Source organism: Mchenga conophoros, linkage group LG7 (genome assembly GCF_057382185.1).
Source record: "Mchenga conophoros isolate Kocher_MC1m ecotype Shallow Benthic linkage group LG7, M_conophoros_male_GT1.1, whole genome shotgun sequence".
Lineage (NCBI taxonomy): Eukaryota > Metazoa > Chordata > Actinopteri > Cichliformes > Cichlidae > Mchenga > Mchenga conophoros.
Window position 1 is genome coordinate 11,671,846 of NC_140532.1, and position 19,962 is coordinate 11,691,807.

General features: G+C 39.7%; 1 long non-coding RNA gene across 1 annotated transcript; it reads left to right on the forward strand.

Annotated features, from left to right (window-relative positions):
- The first annotated feature begins 16,540 nt into the window (after positions 1-16,540).
- LOC146569651 (uncharacterized) lies at positions 16,541-17,635 on the forward strand. Its single transcript, XR_014893177.1, has 2 exons — positions 16,541-16,797; positions 17,387-17,635. It is a non-coding gene; the product is annotated as an uncharacterized LOC146569651 (long non-coding RNA).
- The last annotated feature ends 2,327 nt before the right edge of the window (positions 17,636-19,962 follow it).

Here is a 19,962-nt window from a genome sequence, read left to right on the forward strand (position 1 = left end):
GCATTTAATATGAATTCATGCTGGATTGCAACAGAAAATAAAAACCACACAGTGTGAAACACAATGTAGCAAAACATGGTAAACGTATTTAGCACAAAGAACAACTATAAGAGGTGTTATTATGGTTATTGTTACATCCATATAGGTATGTTATATATGGTTACCATATAGGTAACCATATATAACTATATGGATGTAAACTGATATAATAAATGGATAGATAAGCCATAAATATCTTCTAAGATATGGGTTTCATCCTAACATTTCAGTTCCCTTCACTCTTTTACATTTATAAACACGCTTCAATGACTGGGCCACAATTACATCTGACTGAAGCAATTTTTCTCTAGTGGCCATACGTCAGCAAACAACGCATTCTGATTGAAAGGAGGACGTAAGCATGGGTTTCTATCTGTGTGAGTAAGAAGTAGAGGGAGAAAGGAAAAAGAGGAGTGGGGCATTGTTGTAGGGAGAAGCTCAGACTGAATACATATACAGGGAAACAGCTGCTTCACATTGCTAACCCCTGGAACAATGTGAAGATAGTATGTTTAGACAGGTTTGGGCAAGAATAGAGGTCACCAAATCTTTAGGGGAGATGTCAGTCCTAGCTGTCAGCCACTGGAAACACGGTGAAAAAATATTAGTCCTCGCTGCCATCTACTGCAGTTTTACTCTGCTCTAATCCTGCAGGTTAATATAAGAAAGATCTGGAGAAATGACAATTTCCTCCCTGTGACTGCTGTTAATTTCCTCAGTGAGTTTGTTACAGAGATCCAATTCACTCCGGAGGAGGCAGGAAACCTGACAGTGATGTTACTTGCAGGGAAATGCAGAAATAAAGGTCTGATCACAGGTCTTAAATATCCTCCTGAGACCTGAGAGCTTGTTTGGGATGCATTTTTAATTTCTTCTAGCTATTTGGGATGAACTATGAGTCATTACTTTGTTATGTACGTTTTGTTTGCTTGTTTTACAAAATTCATTTCCTCATTTTGGTTCAGTGGGTGTATAAAAGCATACTTTAAGGCCTTAAGATCACCATGCTATACATCACATGTGTTTAATATCTATATCTATAGACATTAAAGAACATGTATACATAGGTAGCAGAAGCCTAAGCATACTGCACAAACTGTGTGTGCTCCCACTCTCAAATTGTACGTGTGTTTCTGTTTCTCATTATCTGACATATTAAATGACTTTTTGCCAAAGTTTCACTTTTCAATTCGTTGCTCGGCTTAACAAAGTCTGCTTGGACCCCAGCATCCAGGCAGCCTTTTGAATGACGGTGGCATTACGCTGTTAATAGTTATCTGTCCTCAAGTCCTTGACCTCCTTGAAATGTAAACAGGTTTTTTACACCACTCTCAGCACTCTTTGACCATGGCAGTTTTGTCGACAGTGGGGCCCGGAGATAAGAGAGCAAGGGCTGAACCTGTTCCGGCCTGCACTGCCCTCTGCAGCACCTCTGCTCCAAACTCAAGTCAGATTTCTCCTAGCACTGCCAGATCACATGGGTTAATCTCTCCTGACCCCGACTCCTCAAAAGCACAAGCCTGGCTCTTTTGGATTCAGTCCCGGTGCGAGTGCAACACAGTGCCACGGAAGCAGACCCCACACACATCCCCCATGTTAACTGGCACCAGTTTGCAGACTTCAGAATAGTGAAGATAAGGTACAAGAATGTCAGGAAGTCCGACACCAATGAGTGGTATGGTAAACAAACAGTTGCAGACGTCTGCCCACATCCCCTGCCTCTTAACGACCTTCAATTCCACCCTTTTAAATGTCAAGCTCTGAAATATGGTGATTTGGTAGAACTATTTGTGGGAAAAATAAATAAATAATGCTGCATTAACAGACAAAATTATTTGTGAATTATGCTTTCAAGCAAACATGGATTAATATTAGTGAGGTAAGTGTTTCTACAGGCTACTGTAATTTTGAAAACAAAACATAAAAACCATTTAATCATATGGGAGACTGAAATAATATCAAAGATATAATAACTGCACAGCAATATAAGAGAGTTATTTCAACTCTAGCTTAGCTGCTATGAAAAGTTATTGCAGCATTTGTCATTAAAAAGGGCAAGTATTGATTATATCTTGCAAAGCTATAGTAGGTCTACACCTAGAACTCATTTATATACGTGCTGCATGCTTAGTCAAACAGTCCCACTGCAGAGCCCTGCCAAGCTAGCTAAGTACATATCACACAATATTGTGTGTGACATGTCCACAGAGGTTGTAGGCAGTGCTGAGGTAGAACACTGACAATTATATATGCATGGAAGGTAAAAGGAACAGAGCTGGATTTCTACTGGGAGACTAACGCTCTGATATCCTTCCAGGGTACTTTGATCCCTGTGGTGTAGTGAAGCAAAAAGCCAATCATTCTTAACCACATAAAAGTTAACAGAGCATGGCCTGGTATTTAGCTTTATGTTTATCTGTGTTATTAATGTGGGCAAGAGGAGCGTGGCCTGTCACTGCAGGTCAGACTGGCAGGTGCTGAGCTCTTCAGATGCTGTGATTTCACAGCCTCTTTGCTCTCTGCTTCAGGTGAGTGAAATGATGCTTGCTTTAATAGGGGACTTGAGACTGGCATGTGTAGGAGTAGCATATGCCTCCACGACAACAATTGCCACGTCGAAATCGGTGCTTTATACTTCCTGCATTTCCCCCCACAGAGAATAAGGCTTTGATAAATTGTAATTAGTGTGCTGAGGTTTGAAATAAAAAAAAAGAGAAGAAAATAATTTGTTGATGTGCTAAATAATAGACAGTGCTTTGAGAAGAGATAGCATCTGGGGGACAAGTGAGTGGCAGCGGCAGAGTGGCAGATGAAGAAATGTGAGCACATTTTTACACATTGTCCGAAACCACAGGCAATCCTGATGAAGATGATAGAGGGAGTCTCTGATTAACCATCCGGTAAGCAGGATGTATGTCCCTGCCAAGGCAGACAAATGGAACTATTGTAATGCTATGACAGTCTTTGATCATTTCTGTGTTCAGGGAGATATCTTCATCAGAAGTGCTCCTTGTTAAAGCTGTCACACACTAACAGGCCTAAATATTTGCGCTGTATTAGATTCCATGTGCTATCAATATAGAATAATTGCACTGAACATGTGAGTATCCTCAGGCAATGATTGGCATTAAAGCGCATGATTTGTCTTTCTATTTGATTAGATTTAATTTTATTAAGCTTTTTAAGATCCAGTGAGCGGCGTTTAAATATAATTTGAATGTAAATGGCACATTAGGAGAATCATTTGCTATATCACTCAAAGTAACATTATTTTACATGTGTGTTAATCTAACTTATCTGCAGTATGTATATCACTGCAATGTTGAAGTATAGACTGTTTGACCCTATAGCAGAGATCAGAAAACTTTTCACAGCCAGAAGCCCATCTGTATGGTTCCACTGAATATGCATGGGGCTAAATATGGTGTAGCCTGAGCCATTAATAATCTTGTCATCATAGTTCTCCAGTACATTCAGTTATTGTCTAACTTACTTCCCTCCGAATTCTGCCAACTTCCCATTGCTACAAATGTCAGAGTCTAAGTTAAGAAAAAAACGGAAACCTGCTGAAAGGAAAGCAGTGGTTTACTTTTCTTTTGCGGGATTAAACATTTAGAGACTTGGCAAGAGACGTACCCACATACATACAAAGCAACCTGGCTGTGCACAGAGAAGACACTTTTGGTATGTGAATGTGCGTGCATGTGGGAGCCGGCCTGGCCCTGTAGCAAGCAACTATTAGGAGTGAGAGAAAAAAAAAAGGGGGGGGGGGGGGGGTAAGAAGACTGACGCAAGGTAGCATTTGCAATTGGGAGGTTTTGGTTTCAGACTCTCTAGTCATCAATCATCCCAGGCCTATTCTGTTCTTTGACAGCTCACTACAAGGCTTGACATTTAACACTCACGACCCTGGACAAGGCTTTGCTCGAGACCAGAGACTTCAGAAACACAAAAATTGAATAGAATGACACTTTTCCCCTCTTCAGTAAGTGGTAAAAGTGAAGCAAAGCAGATACAAATTAATAATTCCCATCTGCATTACACTTCAGGCTGGTGAAATTACTGCTTAAGGCCCCATGTTACCCTTTTGCCCCTTACTTTGGCATACACAGAACAGCTAAATGAGAAAGCCAAGAGGTCTCTAGGCCTATTAGACTAAATGCTAGTATGTTTTTTGTTTTTTTTAAAACATGTGGATGGACTCTATGAACTTTATCCAAGGCAAACTTGAAACTACAACACATGAAATCATTAGCAATCTTTAGGAAATGGTAAAGCACATATATTTTCATAGCTTAATGTTTCAGTTAGCAATGCAGTCTGATGGAATTCGGATTAATTGTACACTTTCAAATTACGAGGGAACGTTTCTCTGTCCTTAAGCTTCCTCTGATATTACACTCATTCAAATTTCCGAAGGGAAATGAGCTTATGCTTTGTGACCACATTTGGTTTTCTGCCTTTTTGGGTCAGTAGGCCGCTATAAACAGTAATAATAATGACAAAACACCGCCCAGATAATAACCGACATGACCTGACATCAACTGGATAACACAGCACCATGGCCTATAAAATACCAGATTTACTGAATTTGAACAGGTTTTTTTTTTCTAATGTGCACATCTGTCAGTCTAGGGATGTCACTATGTGACCTTCCCAAAACTAGACACATTATATAACAAACACCTCTCGCTTTTCAGACACATACACACATCTCTGACACACGATAACTTGACGACAATCACGATTTTCATTTACACAGTTTTCTCTAAGGCTAGATGAGCAGAAACCTCACCGTCTTGCTTCCTTCGTGGATTTAGTATGTGTGCGTCGATAGCATCGCCTGAACACCAGCGATATCCATTCACTCTTATGTCAGGGAATTGATAGCTTGTTTCGGATTGTGTGAACCACAGAAAATCTCTTCCATCTTTGTGTGTGATACGCTCTGCTTGCTGCATACTAAACATGTTGCCAGACAACTGGTCATGTCCTAACTGTGAAACTGGCAACTATTGTTCGCGCTGCTATTGAACATGCCTCTAACGACTCCAAGGGCAACCTTTCATCTTGCACAAGGTACCAGGACTTTAAAAATATTTAGTATATTTTAAAGTTTTTAAAGTTACAACAAATATAAATGTATAAATATGTGGTCACATGAAAAATTATTGAAAATATATATTTATATTTTAAAGCAAATAGCGTAAATAAATGTATTGCAACTTATTCATAGTAAGTACTTAGTAAGTATGCAGTAATAAACATGTTTCTTAAGGTTTTCTGTCACTCATCTTAATTTGTCACTTTCACTGTGTGATAAGAGTGCAGAACAAACAAAGTATGCAAGTTGCACACATGTGCATACACATGTCAACACACACACACACTGAGATAATATACACACACAAACACACCAGGGCAGATAGCCATCCAGGCGATTGGTTGTGATGTCATCATAGAAAACCTCTTTTCTGTGAAAGATTCATCAGATTATGACCAAAGCCGAGCCTTTCTTGCAACACTCCACTAGCTGCACCATATGGTGGGTCCTAAAGCCACGGGTGGAGGGTTTAATGACAGAGCGGATGTGCAGTGCACATGCCGAGGGATGTTGGGGGATGGGCTAAAAAAAACACTCATCAAGTCTTTGGCCTGGAAAGGCTGCACAAGGTCAGCTGTGCAGCAGGGGCAGGTTGAGGGAACCAGACACATGTCTACAACAAAAGGCAGGTGACCAGAGTGCAACTTTGTCATGGAAAACACAAGAGTGAACAATAAAATATTTTATCAGCAAGTTTCCCATACTTACTATGTCAGCTCTAAAAATCGCAGTGCTGACCCGTTTAGCGATTAATAATAACATCTTTTCTCAAATACACAAGGTCGATAGTAAAGGCATATCTCCAAAATAGTGACATGGAGATCCAATCCTCTTGGCAAATATGCACAGCTGCCAGAGAGGGGTGTGGGGATGAGTAAACAAAGATGGACTCATAATTAATGTTTACTAAGGCTGATGCAACTGCATGACATTTCTACTGCTGCACGCCTTGTCCACTGACCACAAATGATCTCTATAAACACTTTCTTAGTCTGACATCTCTCCTTTAGAGCTGAAAGCATGTTTAAACATAGATTCTTAATTCTCTCACCAACTCTGGGTGCCTAATTCTTCAACAGCCAGTTTGACATTATGAAGGGAAAAGGATGTAATGCAATACTAAATTCAATTTGATTGCCTCTGATTCTTTTCCTTTTGAACATTTGTATATTTTAAACCCCAAATTTTTGGAAGGATTTATTTATTTATTTTATTTTTTGGGTGCATACCACCACAGCCACAGCTTTAGATAATATTAGCCCAGCAGTGGTGAGGTGGGACATGGGTCAGGCTGAAGAGTAAGACAGCAGGGCAAATGATTGATGGAGTTGTGGTTGGTCTATAAAGGTCTGGAAAGAGTGCTTGGAGATAATCAGAGAGAAGGTGTCTGCGGGCCTCATAACCCCAACGCACACAAACATGCACACACCCACATACGCTGACTCAAGAGAGAGATGAGACAGGAGCTCCCGAATTATTAAGCAGACAGAGGCACTGATGATGAAATTCTGAAGGTCGGGCGTAACAAGAGGCACCTTACAAGGGTCACAACCTCTTCCTTGCTGGGTGTTTTGTTCTTTGTGCCCCCCTCACAACATCACCTTCCCACCTTCATGTTCACTGGGGGGCAGGTGAGTGGGGGAGTTGTGTTACATCCCTGTTTATCTGTTCATGACCTCTAGCCGGCAATTCTGCACTTGATAAGAGGAGGGCTCGCCTCATAATGTGCGCGGCAGCTGATATCAGCCCTGTATCCTTGTGAAATTGATTACCAAGGCCCAGGGAGCGTGCAGAATATAATAAATAGAGATGACACATAAGGCACACATGGACTTGTAGGCTGATGGGTAACACCGCCTCAGCAATTACCTGCTACCCACTTAAAACAGGGGTCATGCAGGGCAGGTTGGCAGTGGAAGGAGTTATGGTTATTTCTTATTTTCTCTGCAGGGTGAGACACTCGGTGAAACATTTCTCTCCCTCTCCCTCTGTGTATAGGTGTGTGTGTGGGTGTGTGTGTGTGTGTGTGCAACCAGGTGTGTGTATGTCATGCAGGGCACAGAGGTTCAGTTGTGTGAGGTTTGGGTGTAAAGGCTTTGGCTGGGATTTTTACTCCCTTGCGGGTGTATACACAGATGGTTGCAGACAAGTGCGGACACTACAGACATGTAGTTATCTTATTGCTTTCTAGATGACCTGGAGGGTACATTCAGATCATAAACGGCACGTTAGTGACCACAAAAACATGAATTCTCCTTAGTCCAAAGTCTGTCTATTTTCTCTTCCCCAATTATTGTACAGATGATTGTTAATTGATCTGATCTTAACAGATGTGGGTAGCAGCCTCGCTTTAACATCCCTGACCATTTTGGTCGTTTAGCGCATGCGCAGGTTGTGCATTTGTAGCGTAGTGGGCTACACACAAGTCCACAGGGTCAAAACAAATTAGAGGGTACAAGGACATCAGAACAGAGCCCCATGTATACCCTCTGGTGAGGAAATTCAAGTCACTTGGACCCTAGTGGACCATTGCATACAAATGGAGAAAGTATAACCCTAGCCTCAGAAAGGTTAAGTCCAAACACATTCTTTCATTAATAATGAATGTCCAAACTATGACTGTCATGTTATAGTTTCATCACTATAATGCTAAAGGTAAAACATAGCTGACAATTTAAATTTTCATGCAGATATTTTTAAATGATATTTTTTTTTTGGATTTTAATTATATATTTTTTGTAATAAAACTGGTACAGTATAATGTGGTATTTTCTCTCCTGTCTATAAAAAGAGCGATAACATTTTAAAACCAGGAACCAGGAAGACATCCTTGTGTGACTGAACAGGTGCTATCGAGAAGTTATAAACAAGCTTTCGACAAAAGCTTAAGCCCTTTTCTTTCACATCATCCCGTCACCCAGCTTATAGCAATTAAATATCTGCTATTTTGCATCTTTTATACCATACACTTGATGTGCTTATGTAGGAGCTGTATATCACAACACTGTGGAAAACCTAGCGTTCTCCACATATACTGTATTTTCCTGTAGCCTCAATTAAGATAATTATAGAGAGGAAAACCATCATTATGTAACCAGACATCATAGTTATAATCATCACTGTAAAAATATAACAACCCTTAATATCTCAGAATCATCTCATAACATTTACAGATGACACATTTTCTTAATCATCTTTAATCTGCATGCCCTTTATTGTCCCACCAACCATCTTTCCCCAGCCGCTCCGAGATCATCATCACTCATCAGTCTCGGGAGCTGTTTTTCTTGGTGTTCAAGGTTCTTTATTTGTCACATGCATAGTTATACAAGTCAAGGGTTGGTGTCAAGGGTTGCTAATAATGTAGTTGTGTTCCACTTGCATCACAACTTGGAAACAAAAAGAATTGCACAGCATTAACATTTTTGCATCATATGATGTTGAATTAGGCCACACGATATATGTGTCATAATAATACTTTTGCAGATACTTTCAAAAGTGTTAATATAACAAGTTAGATTGGAGCTTAAAACCAAAATGGGCCTGAATCTGAATGTAGTTTTCAAAAATTATAAGAAAACAATGTTTATTGTCTTTCATCGATTCTTCAAATGTAACACCAGATGTTCCTTCAGATAACAAACAAAAAAAATAAGCACAGAAAAACAGGCAAATATGTAACATTAAGAAATTTTATGATAATTTGAAGCAAGAAGTATATTTTTGCATTAATATTTTTTTTTAATTGATTGCTAAAGCAAATTAAGATTTGGTCCTAGTTAAACCAAACCAAGATTCTAAAAGAAAAGCCTGACTGGCTAATGTCGCAATAGCACATGGTGCTTTCAGCCTGTTGTTTCTTCTAAAAGAGAAATCATCAGCATTATACTTGATTGTGCACTGCACTTTTAATTGGCCCAAAAGTAAATGTGTCTGTTCATGTTCTTAAAGTTTCCACCTGAGACGTCTTAGTGAGTGCAGTCCGTAATGTAGGGTTCATTTTAAAAACAAGCTCTCCAGTTCCTTAATGTTGGCATAAAGCAGGCCATGTAGATGTGGTGCTTGCCATTTCAATGAAGAAATCTGAATGGCTGTAAGCTGCCAGGCAAACCTTTATATCTATTTGTTCCACTTGTCTGGCTCTCAATGAGTTTAATCAGCTGAGAAGAAGCCGCGAGGGGGGTGTTGCCTTACCCGCCCATACATTAGAGAGCCCCCCTTGCACCACACACTCACACTCAAATACACACAACCCCACAGCCCCATTCTGTGTGCATCGATGTGAGAGTTGAGGGTCTCCCTCTCCCCTGTTGCCTTACGGATTATCAAGTACACTTCAATTACTGCCGATCGATACACTTCTGGCTGCAAAAGGGAGTGTGAGGGAAATTAGACAGACTTTGGGTATGGCTGTGACTACAAAGCAATGGATTAACACTGATATGCATCTCTTCATTTACATCAGGAATGGGCCCATTCCCCATCAGCATACTGCACTCTCCTCTGAACGGACGCACATTCACATAGGCTTTAAGGGGGACTTTTTGAAAGATTGCTTCTTTAAGTGCTGGGCAAGGTGAGGGCAAGCCTGTCATATACTGTAGGAGGATTAAAACATACTGTAGTCACAACGGGGAAAGGGCCGCTGTAACCGGGCTTTCAAACTAAATACAAGAAAAGAAGTCTTGTATGGAACCATTAATGTCATCGTGATAATACGGTGTCTTTGTAGAGGTGTCTTGTCTGTGGATGTATACGTGTGTGTTGTGCTCCAAATTGGCCAACCCTCAATAAATGATTAAAGACATGCTAATCCCGGAGCACTTCACAGCTACATTTACAATCAAGCCAGGTTCAAATATTTGCTGTAGAAGAGAAGAAAGGAGCATTTCCACTCTTAGAAAATGCTTGTCAGCAGATAATACAATGGCTGGCGTTGGTAGGAAATAATGCCAGCGTAGCCGTCCTCCTAAACTGAGAGGAAAGGGAAATGAAAGCAGTACTGTGGAAGAGGATAAAAAAGAAGTAAAAGTGTAGGAAGAGATAAGCAGTGGCTGTATCCCCCTGAGGCAGGCTGTGAAGGTCTCCTAAGCACAGCCCCTGCCTCTGAACCCCCTCCAGGTCATCTGCCCTTGCTCTCCCACCCTTCCTCTCTACAGAGGCAGTAAAAACACTCCAACACCTGGGTTCCCCCTGTGCTCTGTGCAAGCTACAGTACAACACACCTCAGACTTCATTTTTTCCCTCTCACTCTCCGCAGACAACACACAAAGCAAGGGGGCTTAATGATTAGGTCTTGACATAAAAACAAAACCGCGTTTCTGATAGGTTATTGTGAAGGCCACCCTTGTCCTATAATGACTCCCATTACAACATCTGTAAAGAGATTATTATTGACTGACCTTCAAACATTCCAGAAATATGATGTAATTCATGGCTTTAATTTGAAGACCACAAGGCTACGGGGCTTTAATCCAAACTTTTAGAAATGATTTACATCCTTCTATCCATCTCCAATTAGTTAGGGTTGCAAATATTGCCACGTTCATGCCATTGTGAATCAAACAGTTTGTTTTGGTCACTATAACTTAGACGTGTCTGTCACCGAGGCTTGCGTTTACAAGACCCGCTGAAACACATCCACTTCTCTCAGCTCGGGGTGAGCATCACATTACACATTACTGCCCATAGTGGGAGTTCAGTTTTGTGTCTAAAATGCCTCCCTCTCCAAATAAAGATGCCTCTCCATTGAAAGCTCCTCACTCTACCATGAATTTTGGTCCCCCCCCCACCTCCCTCCGTCCCTCTATCCCTCCTTCCCTCCCACTGCAATCTGTCCTGCCAGCTCCCACGGTTTGTCTTTGGAAGTGATCCGTCCCTGAGCGTTGAGCAGAGCCACTTCATGTTCACATCGGCCCCAGAGGCATTCCTTCCTGCCCACTACTCTTGCTTTCTTTTGTCAGCCAAATGGATACCAATTAAATCAACTGTTCTCCAATTAGAATTTGGAAGAATCCATCTTGTTCAGTGTTCTAAATCCCACTGCTTGACTTCTTTCTCTCATGTAGCTCCTTTCCTGGAATCAGTTACAGAGAAAATGAGACTAGTTATTTCCTGCAATAGGATACTCCTGGGTTTCTTTGTCTTTTTTTCTGTTTGTTCAATATGTTAATAGAGTATTTAGTCAAATGTTTATAGGACTGCACACGAGGGACGTTATTATGGTGCAAGTTAGGCTGAGGGCAATGGTCGCTTGTGCAAAAATGAATCGGGACTTTTATGGAAAAAACAACAACAACAAAAAACCCTCCTAAACCGAGGTAATCATTAGCCGCAACAATTTACGGTTAATGTCTTTCAGTTGCACAATTTTAAATGAGTATTTTCTGTTTTTCTCTCTGGTTAAAATCAAGAAAAATTTCTTCAGAAACATGTACTCACACACTGCCCTCACACAGAGGCCACTATTTGATTAATACATGGAGGGGCATATCTTAATCTGCAGACATGGACAGCAAATGGCTTGGACTTGAGCCACGTCATTATTGCCTAATGGTCGTGTTCAGAAAGTATGCCCCATTGTGTTTCATATGATCAGGCAACACCCCCTCCTGCCACTCGAAATCACATCCAGCTAAACAAACCAGCCAGCCTGCTTCCTGTGGAGCAGCAATTCATATCCCAGACACTAGTTTAGACGTCTGCACCCTGCAGCCTGCCACCATCCACATGTGGACTCCCCACCCCCACCGCCAACCCACCCCCACTCCTCCTCCACGTACAATTGAAAATACTGTAAGAATATCTAGTTGTGCGGTTTACATCACTTACTTTGTTTTACATTAGCCACTTGTTAGCTTTGGAGCACTGCTGGCAATCAGCCCCCTGTAGCGTTTCAGTAATAGAAATACCAATCCAGCCAATTGCAACTCCTCATGCAATGTAAAGACAATAAAGTGAGTAACTTAATGAGGCAAATGTGTGCACCCTGATTTGCTTGTGATTTATTGAAACCTAAATAGTCCTGATGGAAACGTAGAGCTCTACCAACAAGGAGCTAATCCTGACATGGTCATTTAATACTTTCATAACAAAATGAGGAGATGAACACTTCAGTCCAAACATTGAATCCTTGCTTTCATTGCTAAGCAGTTCCATTACTATTATTATTCTTTAAATTATTTTAATTTGCAATAATACAGCATCACAAAAGGGTAAATCCAAGTAACTGTCAGAAGACCACTTTAATCAATACAACTTATTCAGCTGTTCTCTGTATGAGAATGGCTAATATGCAAATAGTGTCACTTGGACACTTCTGGTATTGGACGTTTGACGGCCCCCTACTTTTACTTTGTTATGCTTATCTGCTTTAAGAAAGGCGGCTTATTGTGCTTGAACAATGGAAGCCTTCTTATGTCCATCAGTGAGGAAAGATGGTAACTGACATTGTGCAACAGCTCAGCAAACAAACTATTTTCCAAAGTCTTTGCAGGTTTGATATCATCTTCAACATTTGTGATTTCTTCACAAACAAGCCCAATTTTTAAACTTAAAATCTTCTTATTAGTATTATAAACAATATTTTGTATTTATGTGTAACAAAAGGCTTAAAACCACATTTTATTGTCAGTCTACAAAGAAATGGCCCTGAGCTGTTTTCGCCATGTAATGCCAGTTTTCCCCCGGTTTTTGTAACAGTCAATTGTGTCAATATTGCACTGCCTTTTCTTTGCAGATACGCATCAGTTCTTCACCCCTACACGCTATAAGAGGTAACATTTAACTGAACTGAACCAAAACCAACCCGCAGTACAGTAGACAAGAGCAGATTAAAATTAAATTCACTTACTCGCAATTTATTATGAATGCCACTAATACCATATTGTTTACTAACACAGATCTGAATGCAGTGTTGACAATAATTAATAATATTTTAGCCTTTCTCTGGATAAAAATTGCATCCAGGTTTCTAGATGTATGTGCTCCTTTTTTAGTACTCTCCCGCCCTCAACCCCAGAGCTGAACTTCCAAATGCCTCCAGTCAGGAAATCATCTGAGTGAGCTCTTAATGAACACCAAAATATAGCACTTGTTATTCCAGCTGTTGATACAGAGAGGTTACTGAGTGCATAAACAAAGGCAGTACATAATTTTCACTCTTCAAAGTAGCTTGATTTATATCATACAAAACAGAATTAATATGCATAATTTGTATCACATGCAGAAAATTTCCAAACATTAGTGCTAGAGTTACCTTGGAGTATTATTTTATTGAGTTTCCCATTTAAGCAGTTGCTGCCACCCACAGTTTAAATCCTTACTCACTGTAAAGTAAATAAAGGAACAATCACAGATTTTTTTCCCAGTGACTAATTCCAGAAGAAGAAGAAGAAGACGAAAAAAAGAAAAAAGAAAAACAATTAAAAGTCCCTTCCCCTTCCCATCCCGGCTATTCCCACGCATTTTTTTGGCAGAGCTCTGCTGATGATCTCCAGAGGCTTTGCTTCTCGAGGAACTTGTCAGGAAAAGATCTACATTTCCCAGGGATGAGTGTGGGTGAAAGTGAGAAGGAAACTGAAAGACAGAGCAGAAGTTTGAGTACAAGCCAGAAAGCGCGAGTTAAAAGTGAAAAGAAGAGTCCGTGTATTGACAGGGGGAAGACATGAGGTTAAGAATTTGAAGACCGGGCTCAGGGTTGCAGGGGATTTGGGATATTCACAGAAAAGGGAAAGAAAAGGCTAAACTGAATAGAAAAATGGCACCTATCTGTCAGGGGTGCCGAGCAGACTTTTGTATGATAAGAGAAGTGATGGCATTAGGGAACCAAGAGAGAAATATAGATCCTTTAATGTCACTTTTGTTCTTCAAACTGTGACCCACTGAACACAAGTGCATTGCTAATCAGTTTAACCCTGTTATACTGGTTCAGCTTTGCAGTTTCACATGATGTGTGCTTGACAGCAGTGCCAGGCCCACTCTGGAGTCAGTGTGGCCTGGAGCCCAGGCCGGGGCAAAAGCCCCGACCTCAGAAGCATACTGACCTGGTAGGGGCACACCTCTCATGGCATTTTGACATCAGGTTCAGCTACAATAGAAATCTCTCCAACAGAATCTTATAGACTACTCAGCCTTCCACTATTATGATATTATCCTTATTCAAATGAGGGTTCATTTCTTTTGTTTTTTTATTTGTCTTTGGTGACATTTTGTTGATGGACTGGGTCAGTCTGATGAGTAGTGGGTCACAAGCTGACAAAAAAGTCAAAACTGGTTTTCTTGGCTGTTCAGAGATAAACACACAGCATGCCTGTTTGCTTAATCTAAGAGACAGATAAGTGACTGAAATGCTCAAATTTGATATGGCTTTATATCTAGGTTAGATTTCCTAGGCATAACACTAATATACAAACTTGCTGATGTCTCATAGATGACATGCTTAGTGCAAACATTACTTAGTGTTATAAAAGCTGTGGCTGAATAAAAAGAAAATACATCAGAAATATTAATTTCAGCACAGAATTAAACACAGTTTTAGTCCTTCCCTTTGTTTAATAGTCTAAGCCAAGGATTACTATCTTGTTTTCTTTCAGTCAGTCTTGTACAAATTCATCTCGGGGGATCTGGAAACCTCATAAGCTCAACAGGAAGTCACTACCGTCACACCCGTTAGGTCAATAAGCATTCATACATCACGGGAGGTCCCACCGTTAGCTGCGGATACATTTACTGTATAAAATGCTGACACAGTTCTTCTCTCAGCTTCTCATGTTCCTTATCTTATTTAGTGCTTTGAAACAACAGCAGTTTTAAAGTTTCATGCACTAATGTCTGTCTTCAGTAGAGCTTTGCAGGGATAAGGATTTGTTTTTCTTAGTTTTTCAGCTTGTTGTGCTTGAGAATACAACGAAGCGTTTAGCATCACATCACCAAGCAAGAAGAATGTCACAATGGTAAAGCCTATCTCTGCTAGCAAAACCCATCACCATCTATCTTCTTAGGCTGGATTTAGGTATGTAGACCTCATGCTCTTGTCAGCATCTTACCACTGGATCTTGAGATTGTTTTATCACAGACGTCTTCACATTAGAGACAGATGAAGCTTTACTCTTTCATTCTGTTCTTATAAAGCCTCATGTCATCATGCAAGGGAATGAAAGAGTGATTTCTGAATGTTATATCATTTAAAAATAAAAAACACTGTTCAGTCAAAACAAAATAAGAATTTTAGAATAACTGTGATTTCAGATCATTTATATGGGCAGGAAAATTGACTGAGTTACAATGAAATTAAATGAAAACGATTTAAAAGCATTGATTACCTTCAAATGAGGAACATGGTCTGCCTATAGACAAATAAGTTATGACCTACTAAATAAAGTGAAAGACTGGCATTTGCCTAACTAATGTTTATATGGCATTGAGGATATGCGTGTATTTTTTTTGAACTGAGATTTGTGACCATTTGTTTATAACTCTGTTACAGTCCCACCATAGCAATGCTGCTGTGCTTGGGATCACTGTTCTGTTGCATGACCCAGTTTTGGAGAGATGGCTTTACTTGACTCTCGAATACCTTAGTATACAGAGGAGTTCATGGTCAAGTAAATGATTGCAAGGTGCTGCAAAGTCCTGCAAGGCAAATCCAAATCTTCACACTGCCACCACTGTGCTTGACGGTGGTGGCGCTTGTTGTAGGGTGCGTTTGGTTTTCGCCAGTTGTGGCACAGTGACTTCTAACCAGACATCTCCAGTTGTTTCATGACTCTTGTGGTTTTTTCAGATGCAATATTGCAACATTTAACATCCTAAGTGACCAGTAACATCTGAGATAGCGCTCAGGTGTTTTTTGTGTGTGATTTCTCAGAACTAAGGAAGACTTTTGAGTGCTCTTTCTCACTGACAGACTTCATTCTGTTTGGAAATGGTCATAGAATCCTTCCAAGAGAGATGTACAACAACAATTGCTTCTCTCTCTCTCTCTCTTTTTTTTTTTTTTTAAGAAATCCCTCAGTTAGAACATACATACAAAGATAAAACATCTTAAAATGGAAACTAGCAAACAAACTTCCCGTTTGCTTCTAACACTGTTAATGGTGTTTGTTTGTCACTCACAACTTTGGTTAGTAAGTTACATCCATAAACTGTACTGCAGCAACTCAAAAACATACATATCTATTAAATAAGAGTTCTAGACTAGAATCTCACTTTTTATAATCTAGGACCAGTGTCACACACAAATTACTAGGGGTGCAACGATACTCGTATCGATATTGAACCGTTCGATACAGTGCTTTCGGTTCGGTACACAGCAAATTCAAAAGTGTTAAATGTTTTGGTGTTAAGAGTCTTCTTGCAAAAGTAGAGTTAATTTTACTCTAAGTAGAGTCACATTCTTTTAATGTAACTCTGAGGTGTAAAATGATAGTAGTTAAAATCGAGTGTTAAAAATGAGTGTTTCTATGTCAAATCTGGAGGTGTTACAATGGAAACATTAACTCTTGACCTCTTAACTCTGAACTCCTACAGGGGCTATGACACCAATAGAGTAAATTCACAGACTCCGCCCCCAGCACCATAGGCTCCAATCGAAGCTGAAGTGAAGCCGTTTCAGAACATTTTGCTCTACATATTTGAGTTGTTTGCCATGCTTGGTAAGTCATTTTTTCAAAGATTGTTTCAATTGTTATTAGCTTTTACTTCTGTGGCTCTTTGGAGTTGAGACAAAGCTGTGTGAAAGGCATTAGCCATGTTGCTCGGTGATAGCATAATATTCTGTTTTAGCTAGCTGAAAGGTATTGTTTGCGGGCAAATACCACAGCCTTGAAAAAAAGCTTGCATGTGAATTTTCAGTCAAACTTTTGGTCAAATACACCTAAAACAATGTCTAGAATGTGAAATATTGGTATAATGGTGCTACTTGAAGCCTGAAAATGATCTCCCATAAAAAAATTTAAAAAAAACGAGCAAACAGCAGTAGCAGGCGTCCTGAATGGATTCTACGTTAGCATAGATCCCTCCAGAGTTTTGTGCACACGGTTTAGGTAAAAATTAAAAAGGTTGAGGTTTTACATTTAGTTCAGTATTACCTGTTGCCTGTGTCCTTGTCTTTTGGGAAAATACTTTACACAAGTAATGGCTCAAAAAGGATTCCTTTTTTTATTTTACTGAGCTGCAATTGTTTACTGGATTATTTGTGCCATTAATTAGTGTCAACTAATTTTTTATTCAATCTCCACACAGGATATGCTTGTGAAGATGGAATATGGGGGAGAGCAGAAGTGCGTTGAAGTTCCACAAAGAGATGAATGAAGGACATGCATATTGTATTGAAGAAATAAGTGTTGAGAATGCTGTTATTTGCATTTACCATGTCAGACCTTTTGATAAACAAAATTCTAATGAAAGTGAGAACATGTACACTGTTACATCTTTCAGAAAATGTTTTGAAATTGTGGTGCACAGTTCAGAATAAATGTTTTTCAAAAACCATTGCGTCTTTTTAGTAAATGTTTATTCCCAAAAGAAATTTCTAGAAGTTCAGAACAGTAAAATTCCCGCTTTTTAGAATGAATTAGAAGATCACTCTTACGTAGTTAAACTAAAATACTCTTTGAGAGTTTATATATTAACTCTTAACACCAAGTGTTAAATTATCAACTCCAGACAGATTTGGTGTTTAACACTAAATCAGAGTTAACGTACCAACTCTCCAAAAAGAGTTAAATTAACACTCTCTGGTGTGGACCCATATAGACACTTTAATAGTGTTGAAATCAAATCCGACAGTGTTGATTTGGACATGCTGGATTTGCTGTGTACGCATATGTATCGAACAATACAAACTTTTTTATTTATTTGATCAACTTTTCTTCTGACGATGCTGTCTGTGTTGAGTGCTCAGTGGATCTGCGTTCGACTACTTCTCCTAGGCTGCACTGCACATGGACGAAAGTAAAACAGTATGTCGGATGTGGCACGCAATGCTCAATTGGTGGGAACTAGTGCGTTAACGCAGTTAGCTTGTTAACGTGTTGACACCGTCCAGCCCCAAGCACGGGGCGATCCGTGGCAACTTGTTAACGGAGATTTGCCGTGTTATGGCGTTAATGTCATTTTAACGAGATTAACGCTGACAACGCTAGTGGGAACACAACGAATATGACAGCACATTTACACCGACATCATCCTAGTGCAAAGTGGAAGTAGACAAAAACAACAAGCACACATGCTACAAACTTTACCCGAGTCATTTAGACAGCCGTTAGCACATGAGTCTCCTTATGGGGACCTGATATGTTTAATATGCTGCTGAGAATATACCCCAGAAGAAACGTATAGTATAGCTTTTATTTTGGAAAGAGTCATTTCTCTGTAATAAACTCTCTTTTCCAAAGATGAGTGATTTCTCGATCAGATATTTTCTTTTTATTATTTTGTTGTTTCAGCAACATTCAATTTAAAAACTGTACTTCTGAGTTAAAATATATATTTATAATTTTAATAAATGACAAATTATAAAGGCATGAACATTTTTTTGTATTGAAAAAATATCGAACCGTGACACCAAAGTATCGAACCGAACCGTGAATTTTGTGTATCGTTGCACCCCTACAAATTACCCACAAGGCCATGTTCCTTAAATGCAAAGTCCCACCTGGAATCACTGCCCTCAATCTCCTATTTCTTTCATCAGTTAACAGTAAGCACAGCGCTTGTTGTCAAATGGATAAACAAATGCTCAACTTGAGGCATCTGAGTAGAATCAGGGATCTTCGACTGATACTTCGACTTTCGGGGGGCAGCCCATGTGTTATCCCATTGCTGTACATGATATGGGTCTTATGTCTCAACTTGGTCACAGGCTACCCAAGTGTCAGTTTGTCTTTATTAAGCAACAAGCAAGTTTAATCAATGCTCGGGAAACTATATGCTTTCTTCTCTCTAATGTGCCATTAAGAGCCATTCAGAGTGACTGAACAGTTGTCACAGAAAGTGGAGAAACACTGAGTAATCAATGATAGTTAAGAACTGTAATTTATCACCTTGCCACCACTGAGGGTTTGCGAAATGAGCCCTCCTGCTTGTAGGAGAGAATATGCTAGGGGAAGCTTGGGTGATACGGTGGCCGAGGCACACAAGGGTCAGGGCCCAATTACTCTTCATCTACTACTCCTCATCACCACTGGCAGAGGCACAGTTCAATTGCTGCATTATCTAAGCATATCAATAGTGCAGAATTAAAAGTCATTGATTTTTTGCAAGTTTGGGGGTTTTTTTTGCCTCTGGTGAATAGAAGGTAGCAGGAGCTGCAGTACTGAACTGATGTCTTTAAATGAGTAAACGCAAGGTGAGATTGAAAAATTGAGAATTCTGTTTTAAAATATACTAAAATAAATGCAGTGTAAGCTTTATCAGTAGTATAATACATAATATTAGAAAAAAAAAGAAGTGTCATCATTACATTTATGCCAATACTTTAACATAGACCACCCTGTTAGAGCCTCATACATCTGGCCATTAAGAGTTCACAGAAAGCTAGAGTCTTTATCATGGCCAGACTTTCCTGTGAAAATGACCTAATAAACATAAATAAAGACACTAGCGACCACACATCAGTCACTCTGTGCATGAACAGTCAGAATGACCATAGCAGGAAAGAGTTGAAAAGGCCAAAAAAGAGAGAGAGAAAATTTTCAATTTCAAGAGCATTATTATTTTCATTAATCATAGCCCTGCCATCAACCTATCCTTATGCCTTAGTGAGAGATCTATTATACGCTCCATTTAGCCTCAGCCATATTACCTCATATGTTTTC